At 38.7% G+C, this 17,731-nt stretch overlaps 1 protein-coding gene across 1 annotated transcript in view; it reads right to left on the bottom strand.

The window, feature by feature from the left end:
• rin1b (Ras and Rab interactor 1b) overlaps nt 1–12,005 on the bottom strand; it is a 42,991-nt gene extending 30,986 nt beyond the window's left edge. Inside the window, exon 1 of the mRNA XM_008427912.3 lies at nt 11,747–12,005. The gene's annotated coding sequence lies outside the window, so the exon portion shown is untranslated. The remainder of the gene's footprint in view (nt 1–11,746) is intronic.
• Between the last annotated feature and the right edge of the window lie 5,726 nt (nt 12,006–17,731).

The raw sequence follows: 17,731 nt of genomic DNA, 5'->3' as shown, positions 1-17,731 counted from the left end.
CTGGTGCACGTCACAAAATAGATGTGGAAATATTGAAAACGTTATCCAGGTCATGCCTTGACGAGCTTAGCCTGGTTTTAACTCCTACATCAGCGATGTCGGGAATGTACGGGTCGTCCACCTGGACAATAATCTAAAGTTCTGTCTCAAAAGACACTGATCTTCCATTCCTGCTGTTGGTGCCGAATCTCAGTCAAGACCAGAGCCAGACATCAGAATCACAGACGAAAGACCCAGACAACAAGTAAGGTGTTCTGCTCTTTTTTCTCTGGTGCTAAATTGATGTGTCACTCTTTTTGTCTGTTACTTTCTTCAAACAATATGTCCACGTTTCAGTTGTTTTTCCATCGTCTGTAAAGAATCTTTGGCTCTGTCTGGATACTGAGTCAGAACCTCAGTATTGTTCCTAAGTTTTCTGAGTTTCAAGTTTTTAAATACCAAGTTCTTTTTTGCAAGCCATTACAGTTAAAACAAAGATTTTAGTCCTCTTGATTACAGACAATGTTTTTAGGGAATGCTTTCAAATGGTACAGTTTTGGCTGCAGCATATGAGGAATTGATAAAGTAAACATTTTTCCAAGGTTTTTTTCCCTTCTCTTAAGTTACCCAGGTGTAAATGGAAGCTGCAGTCTCATATTCTTGTCTCGTCTTTCTTAGGTGTGACATTTAATTTGATTCTGACTAAACTGCAGTTTTAACACAGGCATGTCTGTCTGTCCATCGTCTGACGCTGTGAATGAGACACTTCAGATTTGCAGAGGCCTGAAAGAATCAAATTCCTTTTGTGGTGTTGGACATGTGCAGCGTTAATGTTAACAGCTGTGTTTTTCCACTTGTAGCTATAAGAATATTATGTTTGACTGTCTGAAGTAACGGAATAACGTTTAGTGATCTTATTACTCAGCACATTCAGCTGTAATGGTTATCCAGGCATCATCAGAATGCCTTGAAACCTTATATGTAAAAATCTCCTTGTAATCAGATTTCACATATAGTCTAAGGAAAACGGGATGAGTGTGAAGTTTTCTTCTTTACAGTCTTTCGTATCCAGTTCAACAAAAGCAGAGGAACTGAATTTTTCCGACTCGTGTCCCATTGGAGATGTCGCCAACTTGCTCTCAGGATCTAAGCAATCAGAAATAATAGTTTTCCCCAACTCCTTATCTGCCTGTCAGAAAAGCAACAACCTTTAACCCCCTATGAGACGGACACCAGGTTCCTCTGGATGCGTGAGAGGAGTTTTTGGATGCCAGCTGGGACCAATTACCAGCATGAAGGAACGTGGGTATCCGCTGGGTTCATAATCCGGAGGTGAGACAATACGGTCTCTCAGGAGCTGCACAGGAAAATCCAAATAATTTGCAGAGAAGACGTTTGCAGAAAGACAAAAAGATGAAACCATAGCAAAGGCTTTTCAGACACAGCTGATTAGACTTCTGACTGGAGCTCAGCGCCCGCCCTTCGCTCAGTTGGATCAAAGCATTGTTTTTTCTGTCCTCTGACATCGCGACGAGGTGACCGGCTTTAAACTGTGGCTGACCTTTCAGGTCACGGCCCAGTAATCGTTGCAAACCAGCAACGTCACGACATATTCAGGCTGATTTGTTGGCAGATGGCAACACTCAGCTAAACCTTTAAGAATTAAAGGCCATTTTTGGCACAAAGACTCAGAAAATCCCAAGACGATTTCCTTCTTGTCAATAGTTGCAACTCACGTACACGTGGAGTTGTCAGACTTAAAGATGAATTAATGTCATTTTAAAACCTTTTGCTCAGTTAGAAGTGGATTTATGTAAATAATTTCTTTACAGCGAAGATGAATGATGCAAAATTTGAGCATTAATGACAACATACTTATGATTTAGATGTTTAAGCAAGTCTGTCCCCAGTTTCTGCTCTTTCTTCTTCTGCTGAGAGAAAATTATTCACTATGTGAATTACTGGTTACATTATTTTACCGTAAAATTAAGACTGCACTGTAAAGTGTTGCACTACATTTTATTTGTGCTGCAGGTTTCTGATGAAATGGATGCAGTACTAAAACTAAACTTACAGTAAAGTACTGTCAGCTACAGAAACCCGAAATTTACTACAAACTTAGTTTAACATCTGCATTTATTTTTACAGCAAACTACTTCAAAAATTAGTGTTGAAAATGTTACTGGCATGTTAATGGTAAATTACTGGCAGATAAATTCACAGATGTTTTACAATTAATTTTACAGTATCTGTACTGTGTTTACTTTAACAGTAAACTATGAAAATTTACATTAAAATAAAGGCGTCTGCAGCTTTAAATCGCAGGAAAAAACATTCAGATGTTGCCCAGATATAATGAAATTCTAGTTCTGTATTATAAAAGCAATTTTTTTATGTACTATAACGTAAATGCTAATAGTCATTTTATTGTTTATTATTGAAATGTAATACATATGAAATTGCACCTCATATTTCAGATATAAACAAACCAACTTGATTATTAAGCTGGTTTGTTTTTAAAGTTGTCAACATATCTGCTGCCTTCATGGATGTAAATTAATTTAAAAGGTGCAGCCTGGTTGTTTTGCCCTGAATTAACTGGGTGAATTTTAATTGACACAACAAATAAAAGAAGCTTGATCACTAAAACGTCTCCGCATTTGGTCAAAAATGAGTGCGTAACACTCATCTCCATTCATCATGTTTGACGCCAACCACAATTATGTTTGTAAAATCTCTCATTTGCACAGGAGTGACCATGGCGATGGCTAAGTATAGCCAGTAGCCCCATCGCCGCAACGCGTAGGATGACTAATGGAAGAACATAATTGCGGTGGCCTATAAGTATCCACAGGAGGCAGCAGCGGACACGTGGGGGCTGCCGACTGATGACAGGCGTCCGTTTTGATGCCTGCTGCAGTAAAAGTCGCTGCACATTCACTTAGTGCTGGTAAAAAAGACGTGAGAGCTGCGTGTCAGTATATGTGTGAAGTCATACAAAGGCATCAGTGTGAGTCAGAGGCAACACTCGGGTTGCAGAACAGAAGAAGGAACTGTTAGCATAACTGTGAATTTGGATAATCTTAGAAACAGATCGGTTCGTCTGATGGTGCGGTGGCGCTGGAGAACTGTCACAAATAGTTCCGTTACACCCAGAACTATCTCTCTCTGTGTGTGTGTGTGTGTGTGTGTGTGTGTGTGTGTGTGTGTGTGTGTGTGTGTGTGTGTGTGTGTGTGTGTGTGTGTGTGTGTGTGTGTGCATTTGTTTATATTACCTTGTGGGGACCATTTTCCTGACACATACTATGTTGTGGGGACCCGCTGCTCCTTGTGGGACCGAAGCTTGTTCCTCACTAGGGGAAACACTGTTTTTTGGGTCAGGGGTCAGATTTAGGACTATGGTGTGAATTGAGTTTTGTTTGGGGTTGGGGTTATGATAAGGGTAAGGTTTAGGCTGTAGAAATGAATGGAAGTCAATGGAAAGTCCCCACAAAGATAGCCACACAAACGTGTGTGTATTTTAAAAACTGCAAGAACAAACCCTAAAAAATGTGTCACATAGTCCTTTTATAAAAATTGATGAAACATTCACACTCCCTATTTTTCAGCTTTTTATGAGTCCAACATAACCTGAGTAAATGCAAATGCCACTTTCTAAAAGTATAATTATTTTTATTGAGGAAAAAAAAAACTATTCAAGCAAACTTTAAAAAAAGTCACTGCTGCTAAATTATTGATGGCAACAAAGTATGTCTGGTGTCAGCTCTGACAGCAGATATACATGATGACTGGTATTGACTGTTTAACATCCACGTTGTTTTTGCAGATCCTTTTCATTCAAAACACATAAAAAAGTTGTTTTGAGAATAAATGGCTTGCTTAAAGTCATGCAACAATATTTTGATTAGATTTAAGCTTGACTAGACCAGTGTAACTTTCATAGCAGTCCCAGACCATCCCACTGCCGCCAGCATATTTAAATGTTAGTTAGCTTAATATTCACTTAGTGGGCTTGATTGAATTTGTCTGAAATTAAAGTTTGTTTGATTATCTGCAACATTTAACTGTGACAAAAAAAGAAGCTAAAGCAGAAGAAGTCTGGAAGGGAGTGAATACTTTTCCACAGAATTTTATCTGGTTAAAATGCTTTATGTGCCACTTACTGACCTAAAACAGGAAGTTTAGTCTGATGTAAGTTGCACAGAAAGAGAGAAAAAAAGCTATTTTTATATAAATGTAAATATCTGCTTTCATTTATTTGTCCCGACTCTTGTTTTGCCACCTAACTGCATAAAATATTATTCATGTCAACATAATGCATCATGCTAAATCCAAATAAGGCCAGAGCTTCTGGGCTTCATCAGGTATTGTTCCAAAAAGTCAAAAGTATTAACTATGTAGCTCTAGTTATTTTGGGAAAAAAAAATAGAAGTTAATCAAATTCAGTCCTTACATTATATGTTTTAAAAATCTTTTAAAGATATTCGATTATTTCAGAAAAAACACTTTTGTCTGTTTCCTCAATGTACAAGGGTCTCAATAAAATTAGGCTTTTAGACAATCAATTCATCAATCAGCTTCAACACAGACATACTACTAAATGTTCAAAAAGCATAACAATTTAAAGGCATTTGTTGCCAAACCTTAACCCTTTATTTAGACACTTTAATTATGTTGCTTTACTGTTTACTGCTCTCATCAAAACCCAGAGAAAGTTCATTTTGTTATCTATGAGCTGAACATGAAACAAGAGACAAATAATGTCTGTGTTCCCTAAAAAACAACAGCCAGAGATACAACAAATCCATAATTATAAATAGACTAATTTACTCAATCTGCTTTGTAAAATATTAACAAAGAGGCAGCTTTACGCCTACAGCAGGTTCAGACTATGATCAGACAGGCTTTATGTAAAATAGTTTCCGTTTAGCTATAACAAAGGACAACTGTCACAATTATGAAGCCACTATCAAAATCCCTGTTTTAGTCAGACGATACCTATGCAGTAAATCACCAGACGCTGGTTTCAGTCTGATTTCAGATAAATTAACATAAACATAGATGATCAAATATTAAATCTCTACATGTGAGAAGCTCCCCCCACGTGTGATCAAATGTGGAATACTACCAAAAAAAAAAGAAAAAATATGGTTTTTAACAACTAACAAGTCAACATTCAAGAAAAATGTGTGTCGTAAAACTGAAAGCCCCCGAGAAATTCTGGGAAGTAGCCAGAAAGACATTTTAAAAAAGGTTTTCTTAAATTCCTTTTCTATTTTACGGACCGTGTTCTCCCTTTTCTGATCTGACCGGACCTTGATGACTCACTGGTTCAGAGCGAAATGTTGCCCCAACATCACCTTTTACAAAACGTTATTTTGGTGAAGGGCTGTTAGGTAAGAACATTTTTTACCAGGATGCTTTAAATGCTTGACTGAAAAAGGAGCAGTTTGCAAAATGAATTTTTAAAAATGCTTTGTGTGGAATGTTGTAAGAATATCCTTTGAAACGCTGCGTTTCAAAAATATTGAATGTGTGTGGAAAGGAGACCATCAACACGTTGTTGGTGTCTGTCACTTTAAGCGATTTCCACACAGCCTGGTCGCTAAGTACTGACAGGCACTAAAGGATCATCCTCCATTTTCAGATTGTGTTAGAGTGACCACAAGAGGACAAAAGCCTGCATTATTATTGTAATCATGCTGCAAAAACATTTGTCATTTTATTCACCTAATCAAATAACTTTATGTCATCGTCTGGCCATCAGAAAGTTAGCTATTTCTGTTTTACCTGAGGTAAGATTACTGGAATTATTTGCATTTGATGAATGACAAACTATGAGATTTTTTTTTAAATTCAGATGTTTATGTAAATTTAATTAATATTTAATAGAATTGTCTTTCAGGGTGCATGACTTGGGTCAAACATTTCAAATATCTCTAACAAACTTTAACTTCCTGGCTGACTTTGTGAAATTTCACCTTAATATTCCAACAATGTTTTACTCTCTATTCTACCTATTTTGTGAAGTAAATCAGTCACTTTAAGTGTAGCAACGACATTGTGGTCAAACATTTCCGTTTTTGTTTCATCAGACCACAGGAAGAGTCTGCTGAAAAGAAAGTTTTGATCTTCAAAGACATTTGGACTCTTCCTGTCTGAGTAGCCGTTCAGTCCAAACCAGTAAACGACTTTGTTTCAATTGTCGACTTTGGTTTGATTGTTTTTGTTCTGCGGTTGATATGCACATTTTGGACAGTGTGTTTGATGGATATTCCCAATTTGTATAAACTTGCATATTCATTTCTGAACAGAAGAATACAGCATCTAGAAACTGGACCTGATGGCAGACCAGACTTGTAGAGGTCCACCGTTCTCTTCCTGATATGTTGGCGGATTTATTTTGAGTTTTCCATGATATCACACAAGAACAATCTACCTCCATTCAACTTAAATAATTTGAATTATCCTGTCATGACTTACATGGGTACCTGCATGAGATTATCAATCTGATTTAAAAGCAAAGTAATCTTAATATATGTAAACCTCTGGTTTGGAGGAAGGTAATCAAACAGAAAGTTTAGTTTGATTTAATGTCAGAATAAAAATTTTATGAGTGAATTTAGAACTGCACATGTCAATTTTTAAATAAAAATGAAAAACAGTTTAATAGTAATATATATACTGATCTAAACTATTTACAGCTCTGGAAAAAAAAAGAGACGACTTAAAATATTCAGTTTCTCTTATTTTACTCTTTATAGGTTTATGTTTGAATAAAATGAACATTGTTCTTTTATTCTATGAAGTACTGACAACGTGTCTCTGAAATTACTAGCAAAAATGTTGTATTTATTCTCAGAAAATGAGAAATGGTCAAAATAACGAAAAAGATGCAGTGCTTTAAGACCTAAAATAATGCAAAGAAAACAAGTTTATATCCATGTAGAAACAACAAAACTAATATTTTAACTCAGGAAGAATTCAGACATGAATATTTAGTGGAAAAACCAGGAGGTTTTCGGTGGGCCTCAGAACAGTGGGCTCTTCAATTTTTCCAAAGTTTTATATATATACATATATAAAAACTACTTGTACAAATACTTTACCATTTTTTAAAACTGCTAAGTGTAAAAAAAAAAGGGTAAAGTTGTTTTATGGTGTCTCATTGTGTGTGGAGGGCTGTAATGTTCAACAGGGTTCGATTCCCGTTCTTGAGCCAATACGCTGCACGTCTCTACTTTCTCTTTCCTGTCAGATTAATGGAGACATGCACCGTTTCTGAAGAAAACAAGTCTTTAGAAAAAGCAACATGTCCCTGACTCTTTAGGACTCTTCTTCCAACTTGTCATTTATTTCCCTCATTCATCTCTTCTTGAATCTTTCTTTGCATTTTAACAATGAACGTTTGTCTAAACACGACCAAAATATTGTTCCTGATGACGTTACGCAAAAACGAACGAGTCATCAGAAATGAACTCGGCGATATGTAGAAATGAACGTGTCAAAGGGCTCCATCACCAGGATCTGTTTCAACTCCCACCAGCTAATTACTTGCTTTCTTTTGCACTGGAGCTCTGTCAGGTGGCAAATCCTCGACTTCCCCTCAACCTTTAGTTAACTTGGGCACATTCAGCTGCTTCAGCTCCACCGTCGCCACATCGACTCTTTTCCTGAGGGAGATCCGTAGGCGCTGTCGCTACCATTAAACTCATTCGACTCAAAAATGAGCTCCTCTTGCCGACCTTCGGGTCTTAATGCCTGCACTGGTGTAAAAAAAACATCAACCAATATTATCGTCAGGAATTATTGGGAGTAAAATGTAGTCAGTGAAGCAAGACGTCAACTTTAACAGACTACATGAGATCAATTATGCAACTTGTTATGAGTTATATCAGTTTCTAGTTGTTAGTTGGCATCACACATTATTGTTTTTACTGATAACAGTTTCAAACTATTTAAGTGTTGGGAGCAGCTCATATATCATAATGTGAAAGTTTATTATGAGTAAAATTAAAGGTGCAGTACGTAACTTTTATAACAGTTTCTTTTAAATATTTGCTAAAACTGTCATTTTGCCATGACAGTATAAGATAATATGTGAAAAAACTGGAGCTCCTTTGCCTTTTCCCAGTGAAATACACCAGCCAGAGCCAGGAGGAGGGTTTTAGAGCCGTCAATCATGCTCATGTATGCGACACTTGCATCCTCCGCCTCGCTCTCTGCTACACTACAGATGGTTCACCACAATAAAGCCTGACCCGAGTGCTAGGGCTAGTTAGCATGGCCACCCATGAAGCCGGATAAACAGTTTTCCTGTAACTGTATCAGCACGTTGAGCAGCACGTACATGAGACTAATTGACAGCGCCAAGACACTCCTCCTGGATCTGATTGGTTGTTTTTTGGCTGTGAGCGGACCGTGGTAGTAGCGCAGAGAGGAGGTTTATTTTTTTCCTCACAGGTTATGAGTCTCATATCGCGACATGGTGACAGTTTAAACACAGATGTAAAAAACCTATTTTTGTAAAAGTTACACACTGCAACTTTAAGCTTAAATGTTTCTGCATGTACACCAAACCGGAGCCCTGCGTCCCTCCACAATAAAAGCATGTTGTTGATAAGGTGGGTTGGGTCCTTTGTGGTAACAAGAGGCTGATTCAGGAGGAGCGTCTTTACTGTCAGCGTAAGCAACAACATCTCCAACTTTATTCTGCGGTGCTTGTAGCTGGGCAATGTTGTCCCACAAGAGCAATTTTCCTTTATTGGCTTGGACACCTTGTTGCGCTCGACAGACAGTAAAATCAGTGGCACAAAAGTTACAAGGCTGCAAACTCTGACTGATAAACTGGAAACACAAAAACATGTCAAACTGCAAGTGAAGGAAGATTTTCTGCAGAAATCAGGGTGAGATCTCCTTCTCTTAATGCTTACATAAGCAGCGTTATGTTTGAAGCTGATTTTGAAAAAGTGTCTCTGTTATGATATTAGCATGAATGAATCATCAAACTGATTTAACCAGGTGGTTGAAAGGTTTTACCAGGACAGATTTTGGATGTTTTATTTTTTTCAGACAGTAGCCTGGTTGCACCAACACTTGACCATAACAATAACTGTTTATTGCGAACATCGTATCTGCCTGTATTCATAAGAATGCATCCACTAAAGGTAAAAACTCACCAATTCCTTAACTTTAAAGCGTGAAAGAATTTGAGTTTTCCAAGGCTTTGTAGCGAATCAGCTATGATCCAGACAGAAGTGTAAAATGTTTCAGAAATCCTAAGAAAGATTGTTTCTTTGGCATGAGTGCCTTCTCATTAATTGGGTTTTTAGCAACTTAAAATATTCATGTTTATGTGATCATGCGTCACAGCAGTTTATCAGTTAGTTTAGTCATTTTTCTCTGCCTAAACATGCTGCTATGACCCAGGCAGGATCATAACTAAAACTATGGAGCTCATCTGGATTTTAAATGATTGACCAATACAAGGTAGGTGTTTCATTAACAGGTTAATGATACATGGTTCCCATTTTATATCTTTATTTGATCTGTAGTTGTACTGAATAATCCCTCCAGGAAGTTGCGATCGCAGGTTCCGATTTCCACCAGTCGACGAAACTTTTCCGCCAATCTGACGGATCAACTCGACATTTTCTGTGTTTCCTACTTTCCTAACCAATCACTGAGTTTCAGCTAATTCTTTTTAGCCCCATACTATTTTAACTTCCTGTTTCACAACATCTCTTGAAACCTGTGACATGCAGGATGCTGCAGTTGTTGACTATAGTGGGCGTACAGTTCATGCTAACTGGAATGACCTCAGGACATTATTCAGGGTGTTATTTGAAGAAGCTACTTGAAAATGTTACTTAAAATCTATATATTAACTATTTTCTTGTTTGGGGGGGGTATGTGCTTAATCATAGCAGCAAAATCTGTTAATTAATGCGGCAACAATCACCAAAAACACACATAGCAACATCCAGGAGGTACTGAGTAACGCCTCCTAAGCACATTGCAGAAACACTAATGGTTTTTTGTGTGTGCGTTATCTCTCTGTAATTATTGCACATAAGGAAAACACTTTTCTTGATTGTAAAGTAGCTCACATCCACTGTTGCCCTGGCTTTATGCTTAAAGGTCATTGGGAAAACCTCTACCCGGTCTCAAGTCTTTTACAGCCTCTAACAGGTTTTCGTACACGACTGGCTTGTATTTGACTCTACTTACTAACTAGCTTCCAAGTCCATGGTTAAGAAAATGTTACCACGGGACTCTTGGCTGCTTCTCTCGTTAATCATCTCCCGTGAGCTCATTGGGTCCCAGCGGGTTTTTGCGGTTGAGCCACCATCCTCTCTTTGATTCCATCTGACGGGTTGATCAGTTCTCTCTCTGTAAGGCGAACTCTTCTAAAACCGTCGTGTTGTTTTTTTTTTTTAATCAAATATCTATGAATTAGCATCTCATCTCAGAGTCTATACTGTTGGCTTCTTGTTGGTGACCCCAATCTGAAGCAGTCTTCAGGAAGGATGTGTCAGGTTAGCGTAGCATGTCTGTTTGCGCAACACTTCCAGCGCACAGGACAGACCGCTCAGCGAAGGGTTGAACTATGTCCAAGCAGCTCTCAAGCGTCATGCTTGGGCACCCTACGATCACACTTCTCCCACACAACCCCTCTCCGCACCCCCCCCCCAACACACACACACACACACACACACCAAAATATATGCACATTTGGTCATGCCACCTTTGGAATTAACATGCAACTCAGCAGACACAGACTTCACGTAGGTAGGAGCGTATTATCTAAGCAACCACTTCATCTGCATACCGATATACGTAGATAAAATAATAGTAATAAAACAAGAGGCTTCAGCAAAAGCTGCAGGAATCGTAAAAAAACCACACACAAAAAAAACTCAGCTTACACTAATACTCCTCACTCAATTAACAAGCAAAACAACAGCAAGGAAGTGGGAACATCACATCTACTCCCACGCAGGCAGAATGGCACTTCGGTTTTAAAGTTATGTAATAGTCCACTGGTATGAGATTACATTTATTTTGCCCTCAGAGGGGAGGTAAGTGATCATGAGCCTGTGAAATAACAGGTCTGAGTGGATAATTGATCGCTGGCCTTCCTCGTGAAGGGGCAGCTTGGCTGAAGAAAAGTGGATAATTGGCTCTAAAGATGAAAAACATTCCCCAGACCTGTTGGATTTGACTAGTAACATTAAAAAAAATAAATAAATGATACAGCTAATTTTTTGCCTTCAATTTATCTGTACAAAAGAAAGGGAAAAAAAACAACATCTGTGAAGGAAATGAAACCTCGACCATCATATCACATGATGGAGATCATGAATTAGCTAATTGGCAAATTATATAATAGGAGTCCCATTACGCAGGAATCCAACTGGAACTGCATTGTTTACGAAGACGTCCCCCTGCTGACCGGAAACTACGTTAAACAACAACAACCGCCGCCGACGCGCTTTGAACTTGAGAAGAGAAAAGGGACCCTAAACAGGAGGAGGAAAAAAAAAAAAGAAAAAAAAAAGAAACTGAAAACGCGCACCGTGCGGCAGCCTGCGGGCGCTCGGCATGTGCCAACTCTCCACAAACTCATTTTGGATGTTTGTTTTTCTCACTTCTAATCTGGGCAGACAGCCGCACTTGCTGCTTCTCTCTTTCTTTTTTTTCGTTCAACGAAAAAGGAAAAAAAAAAAAGAAAAAGAGTCCAAATCCTGCCTCCCAAGCGTCTTACCTTGTATCTGAAGGTGGGAACAGGTGGTGCTGGAGCTTTCTGCTGGCTCGTCTAAGTCGTCCGAGAAAAATGCGGTGCTGAGCTTCCGAGTCCGAGCACCATGCTGCGGGAGAGGAGAGGAAAAAATGCGCACAACACTGGTGACAACGCGGAGGAGCGCAGATTTTTAATTCTATCTGAGCATCTGAAGTGATACACAGTCACAGCAGAGACTGTGTGTGTGTGTGTGTGTGTGTGTGTGTGTGTGTGTGTGTGTGTGTGTGTGTGTGTGTGTGCCCCCTCTCCCGCCTCCATGACTCTGACAAAAAAAAAAAACATAAACCAATCGCATTTACATTATGGCACCAAAAATGTTTCATTTTTTTCATACAGTGAAGAGGGAAGAGGGCGTTACCCGTTTATTTAAACACAGGACAGATTGTCTGTTTTTAAAAAAATCATTATTTCAGACTCACACATGGTTTTCAATTCCTAACTGTATAACACAATAACGAAAAATACTCTTTATTGTAGAATCCAATTAAAAAACACACATCACAGCCTCGCTTTTAATTGGGATGTGTTTATGGGGCTTTGTTCAGATTACAGAAAGGATAATTGAGCCACATTTAGACGTTTCACACTCCTTTTTAAAACTTTAATGTTACTATATGCGTCATCTAACCGGATATGGACTTTGACGCACGGTGTGCTTTTTTCCTCTGCGTGGGCTATTTGTGGATAACTGCACCATGCAGCCGTCATTCACGTTTCAGGTGACAGCGTATGCGTGATTCTACGTTTGGCCACTGGATGGCGCCAAAGGCCGTGTTTACAGACACAGTCACCCAAGGTACGATTTAAATGGAAAATGTTTTATTTTGATGTTTATGGGAAATTCAAATGTTCTCTTTGGAGGCAGGAAGTTTTGAAAAAAAAAAGCAGTTAAAAAATATAAACCATTAGCATCACCGCAATCAAACCCATCATGTAACTGTACAGGTCCTTCTCAAAAAAATTAGCATATTGTGATAAAGTTCATTATTTTCCATAATGTAATGATAAAAATTAAACTGCCTTATATTTTAGATTCATTGCACACCAACTGAAATATTTCAGGTCTTTTATTGTTTTAATACTGATGATTTTGGCATACAGCTCATGAAAACCCCAAATCCCTGTCTCAAAAAATTTGCATATTTCATCTGACCAATAAAAGAAAAGTGTTTTAGTACCAAAAAAGTCAACCTTCAAATAATTATGTTCAGTTATGCACTCAATACTTGGTCAGGAATCCTTATGCAGCCTTCAATGCCGCGTGGCATGGAGGCCATCAGCCTGTGGTTCTGCTGAGGTGTTATGGAGCCCAGGATGCTTCGATAGCCTTAAGCTCATCCAGAGTTTTGGGTCTTGGTCTCTCAACGTTCTCTTCACAATAGTCCACAGATTCTCTATGGGCTTCAGGTCAGGAGAGTTGGCAGGCCAATTGAACACAGTAACACCATGGTCAGTAATACCAGTGGTTTTGGCTCTGTGAGCAGGTACCAGGTTGTGCTGAAAAATGAAATCTTCATCTCCATAAAGCTTTTTAGCAGATGGAAGCATGAAGTGCTCCAAAATCTCCTGATAGCTGCTGCATTGACCCTGCCCTTGGTAAAACACAGTGGACCAACACCATCAGCTGACATGGCTCCCCAGACCGTCACATTTCCTTCTCATTTCCTTCTCCCCAGTCTTCCTCCAGACTCTGGCACCTTTCGGAATGACATGCAAAATTTTCTTTCATCCGAAAAAAGTACTTTGGACCACTGAGCACCAGTCCAGTGCTGCTTCTCTGTAGCCCAGGTCAGATGCTTCTACCGCTGTTTCTGGTTCAAAAGTGGCTTGACCTTTGACCTGGGGAATGCAGCACCTGTAGCCCAATTCCTGCACACGCCTGTGCACGGTGGCTCTGGATGTTTCTACTCCAGACTCAGTCCACTGCTTCCCCCAAGGTCTGGAATCGGCTCTTCTCCACATTCTTCCTCAGGGTCCGGTCACCTCTTCTCGTTGTGCAGCGTTTTCTGCTACACTTTTTCCTTCCCACTGAGGTGCCTTGATACAGCACTCTGGGAACAGCCTATTCATTCAGAAATTTCTTCCTGTGTCTCACCCTCTTGCTTGAGGGTGTCAATGATGGCCTTCTGGACAGCAGTCAGGTCAGCAGTCTTACCCATGATTGGGAAACATTTTGGTGAAATTAAACAATTACTTTAAGCCTAAATCTGCCTGGTGCAGCATTGCATTGCTGCCTTACTACATAAATTAGATACACCTGCAGCACAAAACTAGCTGGTGACTGAGCAGCTGCTGCTTTGCAGATCTTAATAAATGTGTCATAATTATCCTAAAGGTTTCAAATCAGTGATTCATAAGAGCTATGATCCAGTAAAACATTGAACCGTATTGAAGTCATATTCTTTTAAGAACCAATCAACCCACATTTGTTCAGCTGAGTTTTACATGGCGACTTTTCTGACTTCTTGTGGCAGCTAGCTGTGCTGCAGTGCTAACAGTTAGCTTGTACTTAAACAGGGACAAGTAGAGGTTCAAACGTAGCTGTTATTTTCATTTCTGACCGTATGGCTTCAGCTAACAGCTTTTGTTAGCTTTTTTTTGTGTAACATTGATAAGTTTCTACATCCTTCAGCTCTCGTACTTTTGAAATACATTAATAATAATCTCTAGGCCTTAGATACTGAGTCACTACTGATTTTAAATGATAGTTTATCATAACCACACATCTCGCTCCCACACTGTTTAACTGATTGGTGATCTGCCAGCTGTTTGTTCGGATTCTGATAACTGAAGTTTATTTGTTTCAGAGCCAAAACGAGTCTCTCAGGCTCATATTTAGGACTTTTTTTTTTTCCAACAAAATATAATTTTGCTGGTTATTTATTCAAGTCATTTGTGCTAAATGTCCTTAATTTAATTATAAAGTGAACTCAAACCCACCTATGTGAACTTTAAAACATTATTATTTTTGGATTGCGGCCAGGTTACTCAGTGACTTCCAAGAAACTTTCTCGAAGTTATCCACTCGTAAAATGAAGTGTGAATCTGTAATAAAAGATGAAATAGCCTGAGAGATGCAGCTCAAAATTGCAAAAGAAGTAAGTGGAGCGTGAATTTGGGTAATTTTCTGACATAATGAGCTCTGCTTCAGCTCAGGGAGCTCCTCGGAGGACGGTCAAATGCCTTTTAATTTTATTTATTTTAAACCATAACTAACAGAATTAAGATTACAACGATTGAACCCAGTCAGCTCATATGGATGTTTTTATTCTTTTTTGAACTATAAAAGCTTTAAAGAATCAGTAAAAAAAAAAAAAAAACTCAAATCTGATCACAGACGCACACAGAAGAGACTTTGGGGTTATGATTAAAACTTTTACAGAAACTAAAACCTTTATTTTTTTTTTTCTTCCCCTACACACCCTGCAGGCCTCCAGCTGTTTGCACAAACCTGTCCTGTTCACCCTTGAAGATATTTCACATGTCTGAACAGAATAATCAAAATTTAAGCCGTTCTGAACCGATGCCTGAATCCAACAATCACCACAAATCTGAGCCATGACGGAGTAACGGCTCTAAATCCTTAAAAAAGCTGAATAAATATTCTGATTAAAGCTGCTGGATTCTCTGCTGCACATACAAACATTTGGAAATAGTACCGACACGCTGGTACAGCCTGAACCTTGAACTCAGCCATGATTATTATGTAAAAGAAGAAAAAAAACTAAACATATTGACGTGTCAAAACCTCTTATTGTTACTCAAGGTAAACTCTTTAAAGTTGGCTTTTATTTTTATTATTATTTGAAGGATTAACCTTGTAAGAGTGGATTTTGAGAGCATAGTATTACTTTACTCTAGTGATGTTTGTATCCACTGAATAAATGTCTGGATTGTGAATCTGACTTTGATTCCATTTAATTAAACTTGAACTGTTCCTGTTTGTACAGCGTCTGACATTATCTTTGTTCTGAGAGCTGATATTTACAAAATCTATTAAAAGAAAAAAAGAATTCTGACTGACGTCGATTTGGAAGAAATATTTCTGGCTTTAGGTCAGTTAATGCCAAACGTTTCATCTATATTTGCTGATATTGATCTTGTGTCTATCACATTATATATTACTAATGAGTCTCATTGGTTTTGTTTATGCCGATGCCAGTTTGACCTTTAGATCTGCCTCCATCCCCAAAACGCCTGTGTGTGATAAAATTACACTTAATGCTGAAATTGTAACATTTTCGTGCAGGATCGTAAAGGGCCCCATCTGGTCGCCTGAGCTTCGTCTCTGCATTTTGCCTAAATCTGCACCAGGCAGATTTAGGCTTAAAGTAATTGCATTTTGCACTTTAATTCATGTCAACAATGATTTTAAATGTGAATGTTTGATTTATTTGTCTTTCTGTGTAGCCAGTGTAAGCAGGGAATACTTTTCAACTTGCTTATTTTTAGTAAAAAGAAAAACAAGCACAAGTTACCCATCTGCTCTCCTACATATCTCCACTAGCTGTGTGAGCTTCCTCTGAACTCAATCTGACCAAAAGAAGAATCTGTATCATTGCAAGGTCAGGATGTGTGATAAGCATCTTTTTCTTTTTTTTTCATATGTCCTATTTTCTCAGGCTGCGGCCTGCTGAACGCCTTCAGGGGGAAAGCTGTGCTTCAGATGTGGTGCGTCTCGGAGAGTTTCTTCGCCTTGACAGGACGGCCTCGTCTCCGCAGCAGCTTTCACATGTCACATCTCTGCAGGCCGGCGCCTCCATCCGCCTGGCAGAGAGCGCCTCCGGTGTGCCGCTCTGCAGCCAATCTCAAACCGGCAGCGCGCAGCGGGAGCTAATTAATTAGAATAGCACACACTGTGTCTCTTTTTTTTATTTTCCCCACCAACTTCCTTGTTGCTCTGACTCCCCACACGCCAGCGCAGAGCAGGCGAGTTTCTGCTGTGGGAGACGGGAAGAAGACAGGTAGCTGCATAGTGATGAGCGGCTGTGTGAACAGTTGTGGTTTTGTGTTACTGTCCTCAGGAAATACTGTATCTGACTGAGCGCTCATCCATTTTTTAGACTTCCACCCACATCAAAGTTGGATGTTGAGCGTTGGAAAGTTTCAGCATGGAGATTTCTCACTCCGTGATGAAATACTCTGTTATCAGCATCTTGATAACAAATCTCGCTGGACGATAAATTGTCCCAGAAATTATTGCGATAAACGATAATATTGTTGTTTTGAGGCCCTTTTCAAGTAATATAAAGGTAATGGCTTGATAATGCAAGAACACATTCATCTAACATTTAACACTGGAAGACATTCCAAACAAAAACAAATAAAATGAATCATGAAGTCTCTGTCAACAAAATTGTCCTTCTAATAAAGGACTAATTGAGACCAAAAACTTTTGTCATCCAATTTTTGGTGGAAAGAGAAAAACGATAAATTGTGCAAATAGGAATTAATTTAATTTATAATGCTATTAATTGATTTATTGTTTATTGTGATGGGCTTAAACACACATTCATGTGAAACTTGTTTAGTTCGTACAGGAAATTAAGCAATGGATGGTTTGTTGTAAGCATATTAATATGAAATTAGTTGTTTGAGCATGCAGGATTATTTCTACAAATCGTTTAGGTGGAAATTATTCAAAAATCTCACAGAGTACTTAAACAGCTGCTGGGCTAAATAAAACCAAAAGGTAAAAGTTTCTGCTTCCTAGGAATCAATCATGAGCAGATATTGGATTTGAGCTGCGACTATGAGAGGAACTGAATCAATGAAGTGTTTCTGCATGGAGTTGTAGAGCTAGAGTTGCTCAGTCTAGATGTTTGTTTAATAGATCGAACAAGAAATTTTCTTTTAAAATTATTATGATAAAGAAAACTGGACTCAAACAGAGTTTGGCTGTAGCAGAGGGCAAAGCGTACGATTCATATTCATCTAATAATCCCATAA

The sequence above is a fragment of the Poecilia reticulata genome, chromosome 18, assembly GCF_904066995.2.
Source record: "Poecilia reticulata chromosome 18, P_reticulata-male-v2, whole genome shotgun sequence".
NCBI classification, from domain to species: Eukaryota; Metazoa; Chordata; class Actinopteri; order Cyprinodontiformes; family Poeciliidae; genus Poecilia; species Poecilia reticulata.
Note: the sequence above shows the minus strand (reverse complement) of the source record. Positions and strands in the feature narration are given on the sequence as shown.